At 44.1% G+C, this 15,299-nt stretch overlaps 1 long non-coding RNA gene across 2 annotated transcripts; it reads left to right on the top strand.

The window, feature by feature from the left end:
• Positions 1 to 48: 48 nt before the first annotated feature.
• On the top strand, positions 49 to 6,495 carry LOC121541743. Of its 2 annotated transcripts, none has more exons than XR_005995787.1 (4): positions 49 to 818; positions 955 to 1,159; positions 4,242 to 4,422; positions 5,181 to 6,495. It is a non-coding gene; the product is annotated as an uncharacterized LOC121541743 (long non-coding RNA). The 2 variants fall into 2 exon arrangements; XR_005995786.1 differs by having other exon boundaries at positions 4,242 to 4,554.
• The last annotated feature ends 8,804 nt before the right edge of the window (positions 6,496 to 15,299 follow it).

The following is a 15,299-nucleotide window of genomic DNA, read 5'->3' as shown; positions in this document are numbered from 1 at the left end:
GAGGGAGAGCAGCACTTCCCTGGCCTGCCTGGCTGTCATAAGGAACAGGAATCCTGCCAGTCCTTCCCGTTCCTCTCTCCCCTGTCACAGGTGCAGGAAAGCTGTCTGAAGAACCTGCACTACATCCTGTCTCTGGCCTCTCTGTGCGCATGGACCTACAGTACCTGCTATGGCACTACGGCAACCTGAACAGTCCTGGTGGTACGGTGTTCACGGCTCGCTGGATCCTGCCCCTGCTGTCTGTCTGTTTGGGGCTCCACTGGGCTGTGGCTGAAACCCAGAGGACAGCTTTAGGAACCTGGCTGAGCTGATCAGCCTGGGCCAGCAAGCCCTCCCCAGGTTTGCCTTCTCTCTGCTGGGCCTAGGGCTGGCCCTGCTCTGGCTGGACCCGCTCATCGTATTCATCAAGACCAGGGCAGCAGCCCCTGTCCGAGGCCCTTGATCGATCCCCCCACCCCGCTACCGGGACAGCATGGGCATCAGCCCCCAGGCAGAGCTGCACCACCTCATCCCCCAGCTCACCAGCGCATGCACTGCTCCCTGGAGGACGGAGAACCAGCCAAGGTTCCTTAGGGGGACGACCGGCCTGCCGTGGAGGCCTACGGGCTGGGTACGGTCTACTCGGCCCCCTTGGTCCTGCTGTGTGGCCTGATGGGCCTGCTTCTGCTGCATCCAGAGGGCATGTCCCTGTCCTTCCTGCTGCTGCTCCTGGAGATGAGAGCCCTGCTGCAGATACAGGCCTCCTCCACTACCCTCAACGCCCTGCAGGGGACACACTCGTAAACTGCTTACAGTGTGATCAGTTGTCTGACTATTTGGTACTCTTTGCCTCTTTTATAAAATGCCTATAATTGTTACTTTTGCATCTGTTGCATGTTTGTCTCCAATTAACTTCTCAAGATACTAATGGTTATGAATTTCTCTTATTTGCCCCTACTTGTCTCCCTCTGCCAGGTGGCTTTGCTGTGCCCTGGACCCCGGTAGTCCTGTGGTCCCTGGCTTCCACTCAGTTCTTCCATGCCACAGGCCATCTGGCCACATTCCCCCACCATCCAGTAGGCTGCTGCTTTCGTGGGCTTCCCCTGTGGGCACACAGGCACCATACTTCCGGCTTCACTGGTCACCCTCAACACCTTCTCCTCACACATCCTCTTTGCAGGTAACCATTCACACTCACCCGTTCACACACAGGGCTGTGTTGTACAGTAAGAATCTAGGTGTATCTAGGTTGATTGACATAGTGGTTAATATGGCTATAATCATGTCACTCCTGACTTAATTTCAGTCTGTAATTCTGTACTGCATTATCAAGGAACCTACCAGGTACAAGCCTAAATCCGTAAACATGGGCACCCTCATAGATATCATCCTGACTAACTTACCCTCTAAATACACCTCCGCTGTCTTCAACCAGGATCTCAGCGATCACTGCCTTATTGCCTGCGTCCGTAACGGGTCCGCGGTCAAACGACCACCCCTCATCACTGTCAAACGCTCCCTAAAACACTTTAGCGAGCAGGCCTTCCTAATTGACCTGGCCCAGGTATCCTGGATGGATATCGATCTCATTCCGTCTGTAGAGGATGCCTGGTTGTTCTTTAAAAGTGCTTTCCTCTCAATCTTAAATAAGCATGCCCCATTCAAAAAATTCAGAACTAAGAACAGATATAGCCCCTGGTTCTCCTCAGACTTGACTGCCCTTGACCAGCACAAAAACATCCTGTGGCGTACTGCATTAGCATCGAATAGCCCCCACGATATGCAACTTTTCAGGGAAGTTAGGAACCAATATACACAAACAGTTAGGCAAGCAAAGGCTAGCTTTTTCAAACAGGAATGTGCATCCTGTAGCACTAACTCCAAAAAGTTTTGGGACACTGTAAAGTCCATGGAGAATAAGAGCACCTCCTCCCAGCTGCCCACTGCACTGAGGCTAGGAAACACTATCACCACCGATAAATCTAGAATAATCGAGAATTTCAACAAGCATTTTGCTACGGCTGGCCATGCTTTCCACCTGGCTACTACTACCCCGGTCACCAGCTCTGCACCCTCCGCTGCAAGTTGCCCATGCCACCCCCCCACTTCTCCTTCACACAAATTCAGACAGCTGATGTTCTGAAAGAGCTGCAAAATCTGGACCCCTACAAATCGTCTGGGCTAGACAATATGGACCCTTTCTAAAAATAGCCGCCGAAATTGTCGCAACCCCTATTACTAGCCTGTTCAACCTCTCTTTCGTAACGTCTGAGATCCCCAGAGATTGGAAAGCTGCCGCGGTCATCCCCCTCTTCAAAGGGGGTGACACTCTACATCCAAACTGTTACAGACCTATATCCATCCTGCCCTGCCTTTCGAAAGTTTTTGAAAGCCAAGTTAACAAACAGATCACCGACCATTTCGAATCCCACCGTACCTTCTCCGCTATGCAATCCGGTTTCCGAGCTGGTCATGGGTGCACCTCAGCCACGCTCAAGGTCCTAAACGATATTATAACCGCGATCGATAATAGACAGGACTGTGCAGCCGTCTTCATCGACCTGGCCAAGGCTTTCGACTCTGTCAACCACTGCATTCTTATTGGCAGACTAAATAGCCTTGGTTTCTCAAATGACTGCATCGCCTCGTTCACCAACTACTTCTTAGAGTTCAATGTGTCAAATCGAAGGGCCTGTTGTCTGGACCTATGGCAGTCTCTATGGGGGTGCCACAGGGTTCAATTATTGGTGTATATCAATGATGTCGCTCTTGCTGCTGGTGACTCTTAGATCCACCTCTATGCAGACGACACCATTTTGTATACATCTGGCCCTTCATTGGACACTGTGTTAACAAACCTCCAAACAAGCTTCAATGCCATACAACACTCCTTCCGTAGCCTCCAACTGCTCTTAAACACTAGTAAAACTAAATGCATGCTCTTCAATCGAACGCTGCTGGCACCCGCCCACCCGACTAGAATCACTACTCTCGACTGGTCTGACCTAGAGTATGTGGACAACTACAAATACCTAGGTGTCTGGTTAGACTGTAAACTCTCCTTCCAGACTCACATTAAGCATCTCCAATCCAAAGTTAAATCTAGAATCGGCTTCCTATTTCTCAACAAAGTCTCCTTCACTCATGCTGCCAAACATGCCCTCGTAAAATTGACTATCCTACCGATCCTTGACTTCGGCGATGTCATTTACAAAATAGCCTCCAACACTCTGCTCAGCAAATTGGATGTAGTCTATCACAGTGCCATCTGTTTGTCACCAAAGCCCCATATACTACCCACCACTGTGACCTGTACGCTCTTGTTGGCTGGTCCTCACTACATATTCGTCGCCAAACCCACTGGCTCCAGGCCATCTATAAATCACTGCTAGGCAAATATCCGCCTTATCTTAGCTCATTGGTCACCATATGCGCTCCAGCAGTTATATCTCACTGATCATCCCCAAAGCCAACACCTCCTTTGGCCGCCATTCCTTCCAGTTCTCTGCTGCCAATGATTGGAACGAACTGCAAAAATCTCTGAAGCTGGAGACTCTTATCTCCCTCACTAACTTTAAGCATCAGTTGTCAGAGCACCTTACCGATCACTGCACCTGTACACAGCCCTTCTGAAATTAGCCCACTCAACTACCTCATCCCCATATTGTTATTTATTTTGCTCATTTGCACCCCAGTATCTCTATTTGCACATAATCTCTTGCACATCTATCATTCCAGTGTTAATACTAATTGTAATTATTTTTCACTATGGCCTATTTATTGCCTTACCTCCATAACTTGCTACATTTGCACACACTGTATATATATTTTCTGTGGTATTTTTGACTTTATGTTTTGTTTCACCCCAAATGTAACTCTGTGTTGTTGTTTTTATCGCACTGCTTTGCTTTATCTTGGCCAGGTCGCAGTTGTAAATGAGAACTTGTTCTCAACTGGCTTACCTGGTTGAATAAAGGTTAAATAAAAAAATACTGACAACCACTCAAGCTAATTGATGCTAGTAGATACCCATAGACTTTCAGTCATTGCGCTAACGCTAGTTAGCATTGGCTTGGGAAACTACCTCTAACTTCCTTCATACTGGATACGGATACATAAAAGTGGTATCCACGAGTTCATCTGACTCTGGGGAAGTAGTTAAAAGTCCCTCATTGCCAAAATCTCGTATTATCTCTTCAGTATTGATCATGAATATGAAGCTCAGTTTTTGCTGATGCATCTGTATATTGGCCTGTGTGCAGTGGCTTTTCCGTTGCTCCTCCGCTGGTGTGTGAGGTGGGCGGGGGACGAGGAGGAGGAGGCGGTGGGGAGGAAGGAGAGGACAATGCTATCATGGAGATGAGACTGAGGTAGAGTCCCCAGCAGTTCAGTTCTGCCCTTCTACAGCTTGCAACACGCTCCCTCTTCATTAATGGGGCACAGGTAAACACACACACACCCCTGCGATTGACTCAGGACCTCCTCTCCCCTCTGCTCATGTCTTTGCATCAGTCTGTGCAGCTGTTATCCTCAGAAGACATCTAATGTTGTGGAATGTTTTTGCACCCAAATACTGTAAGTGCCTTTCCCAATTCACACTAACCACAGTATGTTTTTTGTGTCCTTCCTTCCTACTCTGTGTGACTGCACTTGTCATTATAGTGTGACTAAGTCATAGATCATGCTCTCAAAATGAGTCTTGTGTATTCTCTACAAAGTTATTAAGCATTGCGTCTTCTCTGCCATGTTATTAAGCATTATGTCTTCTCTGCCATGTTATTAAGCATTATGTCTTCTCTGCCATGTTATTAAGCATTACGTCTACTCTGCAATGTTATTAAGCATTACGTCTTCTCTGCCATTTTATTAAGCATTACGTCTTCTCTGCCATTTTATTAAGCATTACGTCTTCTCTGCCATGTTATTAAGCATTACGTCTACTCTGCAATGTTATTAAGCATTACGTCTTCTCTGCCATTTTATTAAGCATTACGTCTACTCTGCAATGTTATTAAGCATTACGTCTTCTCTGCCATTTTATTAAGCATTACGTCTTCTCTGCCATTTTATTAAGCATTACGTCTTCTCTGCCATGTTATGAAGCATTAGTCTTCTCAGCCATGTTATGAAGCATTTCGTCTTCTCTGTCATTTTATTAAGCATTACATCTTCTCTCTACCATGTTTCCTATACGTTTGCAGATTGATGTTCAAGGCCTCAGGGTTCCTGGTGAGCAGTGTGTTTGTTCTTGTGGGGGTGACCCACGTGATGAGAGTGGCCATGGCAGTGGGCCGTTGGTTTAAGAGACTTCCCTGACATGCCCAGGTAGCGCTGCTCATGCTCCTGCTCCTGCACTGTTGCAACTGACCAGGGCTCACTCTAAGGTATCCTACACTGTACATCCCTATCTGGTTCTAGGGGCGAGGCAAGGGGGGCACGAGGATGAACAGAGGTGATCGGGGGAAGTCGCCATAAGGACAGCCATAAAGATCTGCCATAAAAGATCTGGAGAGTGTGAGATGTTTGGGTGACTTGTCCTCTTAAACTCAACTTCAGTGTAGGCTGTATGTTGTCAGCAAAGGTGCTCTCTCCTCTTGCTCTGTCAGAGCAAACGGAGCTCAATGGAACTGGATGGTGCAATGTTTTATGTCCATCCTCAAAATGATCAACTCTAAAACCATTGAAGAACATCTATAATACTCCACTGTATGTTCCTTGGTCATGTATGGGACAGATCCAACCATTACTCTCCGTTGTATTACCTATCGGGTGAACAGATATCGAGGCTGTTTACAGAGTGGATAGGAAAGGAACCTATGAGACCCACAATGCTCTCTTGCACATACTCAGTTAGGTGAGACGGGTCAAAAAGAAATGCGTGCATAATGTGCAAAAGCAATGAATTAACCCATCCCTGCAACGTGCATTATGTCTGTCAATAACTTAGTTCATCGCTAATAAATAGTTTAATTCATAACAATGATTTCTAATCACAAATATACAGTAGTCTTACATGGGCCAGTTAAACACATTTTCCCTGGGACAGGTGCCCAGCTTTATTGAATGCCTTGTGTGATGTGTTGGATAAAATAAATAAATAATAATAATCCAGGACATAAGCATTGACTGTTTTGATTTATTTCTCTGTGGTAGGTACAGTGTGCTGTAGGTTACCGGACAAAGACATTTTACATTTCTCAGCTATAGTCTGAAATGCATGAAACAGAAAGTTGAGCTCAGGTTGAATTAGCCCCAATGCAATAGAGCTGCCTTGCTCAAGCTGTCTAAGTGAATGATTTATGCCTACTTCTCATGGTGGCAGGTAGTGGGTACTATATTTATGCCAATCTGAGTGATATTGGCATGCCTTGTTATGAGTACTGATGAGTGGAAATAGGTTCAGTTGGCACAGATTTTGTTTGTCAAATGTTTTCTTTTTATATAACCTTTGTTTAATATAACCAATGAAGTAAATTGATCTTATTGTGAAAATCAAATTAAATATTTTGTACATTATGTAGTGTTAGTTGGTTTTCTGTCTCTTCTACAAAGTTGGGTAATTCCCAGAACACAGAAGTAAGAAGACTTCCTCTGTCATGCTGATGCATGTAACATGTCAAGGTACTATACTATCCCTGCAGCCGCACAACTCCTGAACAGCTCTGCTCAAGGAAGTTATGCTTGAAATGGGTCGCTGACTAACACATGAAACATTGTCCAATTATTTAAAAAAACAAAGTGAAGCTGAAAAAGTACAGTTTCATTTAAACATAAAACAAAAAAAAATAATTGGGCAGTCTCCTGTATCAATTATATGGAAGCGGTCACCTGCACTCCCACCTAAAGAGAAGAGCCCATGTACAGCCCATTTTCACAGCTTGGTTATGGCTGTGAGGCAGGTATTGATATGTTTTGTTGATTCAAGGTTAGTTCAGCAGTTTCCATGGCTCTGTGAGAAAGTGGGAAACCCCCGCTGTCTGCCTGGGGAATTCTGGGAATCGTAGCCATTGACCCCTAGTCAGGGCGACACTCCCCTCCGGTCAAACAGCCTTATCTCTGATTGTAGCAGAGTGAACTTGGGGCTTTCCACAACTCCCTAACTCTTCATTATCACCCAGTAGAAGATTAACCTCATAATCATGTACAAATATACAGTGCCACTACCACAGCCTTTCCTTGAACACAAGGCTAATAACTGGAAATCACATTACTAACACTGTCAATAGTATAAAGGAATAATTGTGCAAGACGAGCACAATATACAGTACATTGTTAAACAATAACGCTTTTTGTAACGCTTATTTAAGAAGCTAGGATTGTTTTCCTATGGCATTGCTTTCTTGTGAAATGAGGTGTACATAACGTTCCGTTGTTGTTCTTACGGTATCTGGCAGGGCTACTGGTGAGATGACTTCCCAAAAACCAATAATTCTTGGAACTGTTACAGGGATTTTCTGCTTGGACTGCTGGCCAAAAACAAGCCAGGGTCTGTAGACTACCATCATACATACAGCCCTGTTAGTACTGGTTACCCTGTAATGACAGTAGTGATGGGGGGGGGGGGTGAGCACCTATTACTGATAACCACCAAGGTCTATTAGGGTTTGACATGAATTTGTTAGTGGTTAAGGTATTAAACATTCATGGCCTGTGAAACATGAGAACAGACATTTGCACCATCATCCTCCATTTGGCATCGTCATCCGGTCTCGGTAGCTCCAGAGCCGTTGGTTATGCACGTCACCTTCGCAGCAGAACAAAGCACTGACTGACAGTCCCCTTACCGCCACTGGATGGTTGCCATCTACTGTGCAAAGCCTTACTTACCTGCATATCCTGTGCCTCTCATGCCAGTACAGTGTCAGGAGCTCTATTTCCTGGAATATATTTACCCAACAACAATGCCAGCAGAGACCTGGCAGGCGTTAAATAGAGTTATGAGAAACACTTCTTAAAGAGCTGTCACAGTGATGGATGAGAATTCCTTATAGCCCGTCTGAACAAATATTACGAGATACAAGTTTGAACAGGCAAGTTAATCAGGACTGTGATGGGGTTAGTTAAGTTTGAGATAACAAAATGGGAAAACGGCTGTGCCAGTCGTTATGAGCCATGCAACTATTTTGAGTGCAAAGATTTTCGAACCAACTGAGATTTATTGATAAGTACTTTGTATTCAGCTGCCATATTGTGTACCCCTTTGATAAAACACATTGTAAAAGGAGCTGCTGTAGTCACTGGGTTTTATAGTAATAGGCTGCCTCTTTCTGGCTGGATCCATCATAGAGATTGGGCACTACATTAATAGCAAAATGAACTGAAAGGGAGACAGATTTGTCTTGATGCAGGACCAAAGTAAACACTAAGCCTTCGTCTCTCACTTCATGCCTCATCAGGCTTCATAAACTAACCTTGGATCACTTTGCAGACGGAAAAGGTTCGGATACCTAGACCTGACACAGGGTTAGGTTAGTTGAACAACCACTGGAATGTACAGGTAACTGCCAAAATAATGGAAACACTTGAGTAAATGAGGGATAAAAAGTGTATTGAAAGCAGGTGCTTCCATACAGGTGTGGTTCCTGATTTAATTTAATCAATTAACATCTCATCATGCTTAGGGTCATGTATAAAAATGCTGGGTAGGCCATTATTTTGGCTACCATGGCAATGCCCCCATAGGATGACAATGCCCCCGTCCAGAGGGCATGAGTGGTCACTAAATGGTTTGATGAGCATGAAAACAATGTAAACCATATGCTATAGCCACCTCAGTTACCAGATCTCAACCCAAGTGAACACTTATGGGAGTTTCTGGAGCGGCGCCTGAGACAGCGCTTTCTACCACCTTCAACAAAACACCAAATGATGGAATTTCTTGTGGAAGAATGGTGTCACATCCCTCCAGTAGAGTTCCAGACACCTGTAGAATCTATGCCAAGTTGCATTGAAGCTGTTCTGGCTCATGGTGGCCCAACGCCCTATTAAGACACTTTTATGTTGGTGTTTCCTTTCTTTTGGCAGTTACCTGTATAGTTCATGCTACAGCGCATTTGAGATGTTCTTTCACGTTGATGCCATTGCAGGGCATGGGCAGACAGACACACCATAGAGGTACACTACATGACCAAAATTATGTGAACACCTGCTCGTCGAACATCTCATTCCAAAATCATGGGCATTAATATGAAGTTAGTCCCTCCTTTGCTGCTATAACAGCCTCCACTCTTCTGGGAAGGCTTTCCACTAGATGTTAGAACACTGCTGCGGGGACTTGCTTCCATTCAGCCACAAGAGCATTAGTGAGGTTGGGCACTGATGTTGGGCGATTAGGCCTGGCACGCAGTCAGCGTTCCAATTCATCCCAAATGTGGTGTTCGATCATATTAAATCAAATTGAATTTGTCACACGCGCCGAATACAACAGGTGTAGACCTTACAGTGAAATGCTTACTTACAAGCCCTTAACCAACAATGCAGTTTTAAGAAGAAAAAAAAACAATATAAAATAATACGAAATAAAAGTAACAAATAATTAAAGAGCAGCAGTAAAAATAACAATAGCGAGGCTATATACCGTGGGTACCTGTACCGTGTCAATGTGCGGGGGCACCGGTTAGTTGAGGTCAGGGCTCTGTGCAGGCCAGTCAAGTTCTTCTAAAACAATCTCGACAAACCATTTCCGTATGGACCTCGCTTTGTGCACAGGGGCATTGTCATGCTGAAACAGGAAAGGGCCTTCCCCAAACTGCTGCCACAAAGTTGGAAGCACAGAATCGTCTAGAACAGGGGTGTCAAACTCATTTTAGCTCAGGGGCCACATGGAGGAAAATCTATTTCCAAGTGGGCCGGACCGGAAAAATCATGGTATATATAACTTAAAAACAACAACTTCAGATTGTTTTCTTTGTTTTAATACGATCAACATACAACATAAAGCTGGAGCCTGAGGACAGTGTGTCCAAAATAGTACAAGCACAACATCACTATTAATCATAAAACACGTCAAGTTTATTTGAAAATTCTAAAGAAAAAGAACACACAAACACACAATGCCTCAGTGATTAACAAAACTGTTTCACAGATCACAGAACTATATCAGGGTGTCATTTCTCAGGCAGAAATGTAGATAAAAATAATGAAATCCTGTTCCCCAAACAAGTGCAAGAACCACAGAGTCAAGAATAGGTTAAATATACAAATAAAATAAAATCAATTAAAAACAATAGCACATCAACATAAAAACATATAAACATAAAGCTGGAGCCTGAGGACAGTGTCCAAAAGCACAACATCACTATTAATCATAAAACACCTCAAGTTATTTGAAAGTTCTGAGGACAAAGAACACACTAACACACAATGCCTCAGTGATTCACAGAAGTATATCACAGATCACAGAACTATATCAGGGTGTCATTTCTCAGGCAGAAATGTAGATAAAAATAATGAAATCCTGTTCCCCAAACAAGTGCAATAACCACAGAGTCAAGAATAGGTTAAATATACAAATAAAATAAAATCAATTAAAAACAATAGCACATCAACATAAAAACATATAAACATAAATCTGAAAGCGTTGCTCAAACTCCCGTAACAGTCCAGTTATTTTATCTTTGAACCGCTTCATGTCTGCCACATGTTGGGTCGCGCACACATTTTTCAGACAGGGAAGTGAGCTGCATCACCACCGGCAAGTTGCGTCTCCCACAATGACAGCTTCAACTTGAAAGAACGTATGCTGTCATAATACTGCGTGACAACTTTGTTGCGCCCTTGCAGCTGTTTGTTCAAGTTATTCAGGTGCTCTGTAACATCCACCATAAATGCAAGGTCCGGCATCCATTCTGCGGAATGAAATTCTAACACTGGTTTGCCCTTTTCTTCCATGAACTGTTCAATTTCTTCTCGTAAATCAAAGAAACGCCTCAGCACAGCACCTCGGCTTAACCATTTTACCTCAGTGTGGTATGGCAGGCCATAGATGTGGTCTTTCTCTCTGAGAAGGCTGTCAAACTGACGGTGATTCAGGCTTCTGGATTGGATGAAATTAACAGTTTGGATGACCACCTTCATGACGTTATCCATCTTTAATGACTTGCAACACAAAGCCTCCTGGTGCAAAATACAGTGAAAAGTCAAAAAATCACATCCTCCATTTGCAGATTGCACTTTCTCTCTGAACTTTGTCACAACGCCTGCTTTTTTTCCCGATCATTGAGGGCGCACCATCTGTAGCCAGGCTGACAGCGCGGGACCAGTCCACTCCGACCCTGTCCAGCGCGCACGACGAGTGCGGTAAAAATATCAGCTGCTGTCGTTGTATCTGTCATCGGCACCAACTCCATGAACTCCTCGGTGACGGTCAATGTGTCATCAACTCCGCGGATGAAAAAATGGCCAGTTTTGCAACATCTGTAATGTCCGTGCTTTCATCAATTGCAACCGAAAACGCAATAAATGACTTTACTTTTTGCTTCAACTGGCTGTCCAAATCCACTGAAAGATCGGAAATCCTGTCTGCAACTGTGTTTCTTGTCAGGCTGATATTTGCAAAAGCCTGCCGCTTTTCAGGGCACACAATCTCCGCTGCCTTCATCATGCATGTTTTTACAAATTCACCCTCACTAAATGGTTTTGAAGCCACTGCGATTTCATTAGCAATGAGGTAGCTAGCTTTCACTGCAGCGTCACTGATGTCTCGGCTGTGAGTAAACACAGACTGCTGTTTCTTCAGACCCGCCAACAGTTAATTCACCTTCTCTCATCTCCGCTGTCCTTGAAAGTTGTCATATTTGTCGGCATGAAGACTCACATAGTGGCGACGAAGGTTATATTCTTTCAGCACTGCAACATGCTCTGAACACATCAAACATACAGCTTTCCCATTCAATTCCGTGATTAAATAGGATGACCATTTTTCTTGGAACACTCTGCACTCTGCGTCCACTTTTCTCTTTTTTGACAGAGACATATTGGGGCAATGAGGGTGCCAAAGCACATAATGTTAAAAGTAGAAGCCGTAATAAATATTGCGGGCAAAACAAAGTAGCTCATTGGCTGCACGTGCTTGACCTACTTGCTCTGCCCCGGTATAAACAGTTTGCTTGCTTAACACAATTGCTATTGCGCCATCCAGTGGCAATTGCAGCGCATTTTTATAACAAAAAATAAAAAATAAAAAAAATCTTTTTTTTTTTCCTCAAAATCATCTCGCGGGCCGGATTAAACCCGTTTGCGGGCCTGATCCGGCCCGCGGGCCGTACGTTTGACACCCCTGGTCTAGAACCATGGGGCCTAGCCGGAACCATGAAAAACAGCCCAGACCATTATTCCTCCTCCACCAAACTTTACAGTTGGCACTATGCATTGGGGCAGCAGTGTTCTCCTGGCATCTGCCAAACCCAGATTTGTACATCGGACTGCCAGATGGTGAAGCGTGATTCATCACTCCAGAGAACGCGTTTCCACTGCTCCAGAGTCCAGTCCAATGGCGGCGAGCTTTACATCACTCTAGCCGACGCTTGGCATTGTGCATGTTGATCTTAGGCTTGTGTGCAGCTACTCGGACATGGAAACCCATTTCATGAAGCTTCCGACGAAAAGTTATTGTGCTGACGTTGCTTCCAGAAGCAGTTTGGAACTCGGTAGTGAGTGTTGCAACCGAGGACGGACAATTTTTACATGCTTCAGCACTCTGCGGTCCCATTCTGTGAGCTTGTGTGGCCTACTACTTCGCGGCTGAGCCGTTGTTGCTCCTAGACGTTTCCACTTCACAATAACAGCACTTACAGTTGACCGAGGCAGCTCTAGCAGGGCAGAAATTTGACGAACTGACTTGTTGGAAAAGTGGCATCCTATGATGGTGCCATGTTGAAAGATTGGCCATTCTACTGCCAATGTTTGTCTATGGAGATTGCATGGCTGTGTGCTCGATTTTATACACCTGTCAGCAACGGGTGTGGCTGAAATAGCCAAATCCACTAATTTGAAGGGGTGTCCATATATGTTTGTATATAATAATAAATAATAATATAATATGCCATTTAGCAGAGGGTATAGTGTACCTCAGATGTGTGTTCCCTATGTCACACAGTAATAAACATACAGTACCAGTCAAAAGTTTGGACACACCTACTCATTCAAGGGTTTTTCTTTATTTGTACTATTTTCTACATTGTAGAATAATAGTGAAGACATCAAAACTATGAAATAACACATATGGAATCATGTAGTAACCCAAAAAGTGTTAAACAAATCAAAATAAATTTTAGATTCTTCAAAGTAGCCACTGTTTGCCTTGATGACAGCTTTGCACACTCTTGGCATTCTCTCAACCAGCTTCACCTGAAATGCTTTTCCAACAGTCTTGAAGAAGTTCCTACATATGCTGAGCACTGGTTGGCTGCTTTTCTTTCACTCTGTGGTCCAACTCATCCCAAACCATCTCAATTGGGTTGAGGTCTGGTGATTGTGGAGGCCAGGTCATCTGATGCAGCACTCCATCACTCTCCTTATTGGTCAAATAGCCCTTACACAGCCTGGAAGTGTGTTGGGTCATTGTCCTGTTGAAAAACAAATGATAGTCCCACTAAGCCCAAACCAGATGGGATGGCGTATCGCTGCAGAATGCTGTGGTAGCCATGCTGGTTAAGTGTGCCTTGAATTTTAAATAAATCACAGACAGTGTCACCAGCAAAGCACCCCCACACCATCACTCCTCCTCCTCCATGCTTCACGGCAGGAACCACACATGCGGAGATCATCCGTTCACCTACTCTGCGTCTCTCAAAGACACAGTGGTTAGAACCAAAAGTCTCAAATTTGGACTCATCAGACCAAAGGAGATATTTCCACAGGTCTAATGTCCATTGCTCAGGTTTCTTGGCCCAAGCAAGTCTCTTCTTTATTATTGGTGTCCTTTAGTAGTAGTTTCTTTGCAGAAATTCAACCATGAAGGCCTGATTCACACAATCTCCTCTGAACAGTTGATATTGAGATGTGTCTGTTACTTGACTCTGTAAAGGGGGCGGCAGGTAGCTTAGTGGTTAAGAGCGTTGTGCCAGTAACCGAAAGGTCGCTGGTTCTAATCCCCAAGTCGACTAGGTGAAAAATCTGTCGATGTGCCCTTGAGCAAGGCACTTAACCCTAATTGCTCCTGTAAGTCGCTCTGGATAAGAGCGTCTGCTAAATGACTAAAATGTAAAATGTAAAGCATTTATTTGGGCTGCAATTTCTGAGGCTGGTAACTCTAATTAACTTATCCTCTGCAGCAGAGGTAACTCTGGATCTTTCCTGTGGCGGTCCTCATTAGAGCCAGTTTCATCATAGCTCTTGATGGTTTTTGCGACTGCAATTGAAGAAAGTTCTTGACATTTTCTGGATTGACTGACCTTCATGTCTTTTTCAGTATGAAAAATGTATGCACTCACTAACTGTAAGTCGCTCTGGATAAGAGCATCTGCTAAATGACTAAAATGTAAATGTCTTCAAGTAATAATGGGCTGTCATTTCTCTTGCATTATTTGAGCTGTTCTTGCCATAATATGGACTTGGTATTTTACCAAATAGGGCTATCTTCTGTATACCGCCCCTACCTTGTCACAACACAACTGATTGGCTCAAACGCATTAAGAAGGAAAGAAATTCCACAAATTAACTTTTAACAAGGCACACCTGTTAATTGAAATGCATTCCAGGTGACTACCTCATGAAGCTGGTTGAGAGAATGCCAGGAGTGTGCAAAGCTGTCATCAAGGCAAAGGGTAGCTACTTTGAAGAATCTCAAATATATAATATATTTTGATTTGTTTAACACTTTTTTGGTTACTACATGATTCCATGTGTTATTTCATAGTTTTGATGTCTTCACTATTATTCTACAATGTAGAAAATAGTAAAAATAAAGAAAAACCCTGGAATGAGAAGGTGTGTCCAAAACTTTTGACTGGTACTGTACATAAAAGAAAGAGTACTGACTGACAGTAACAGCCCCCCTCTTCCATACACACAAACACACACACATCGAGATGCACACAGACACAAACTGGAATGTGGCCATCCTAATTCTCCGATATCAGTTATCATAGATTATGTATTGCCCCATCAACGGTGAGAATGATTTACAGATATTTCCTTGAGGTGTAACTGCAGAGAAAGTACCCTTCAACTTCTAAGAAAACTACTTTGTTTGTTTGTTTGTTTTAAAGGTGAGAGTTGAGGGGCGTGCTGAGCTGAAGCATGGTTTACGGGAAATGGGTGCGTGACTTGAGGGGAGTGAAAGTGAAAGGAGTTGTGCTGTGAGGATATAAAGCTGTGCC

The sequence above is a fragment of the Coregonus clupeaformis genome, chromosome 27 (genome assembly GCF_020615455.1).
Source record: "Coregonus clupeaformis isolate EN_2021a chromosome 27, ASM2061545v1, whole genome shotgun sequence".
In the NCBI taxonomy this organism is placed as follows: domain Eukaryota; kingdom Metazoa; phylum Chordata; class Actinopteri; order Salmoniformes; family Salmonidae; genus Coregonus; species Coregonus clupeaformis.
This window is presented reverse-complemented; position numbering and strand designations above follow the sequence as displayed.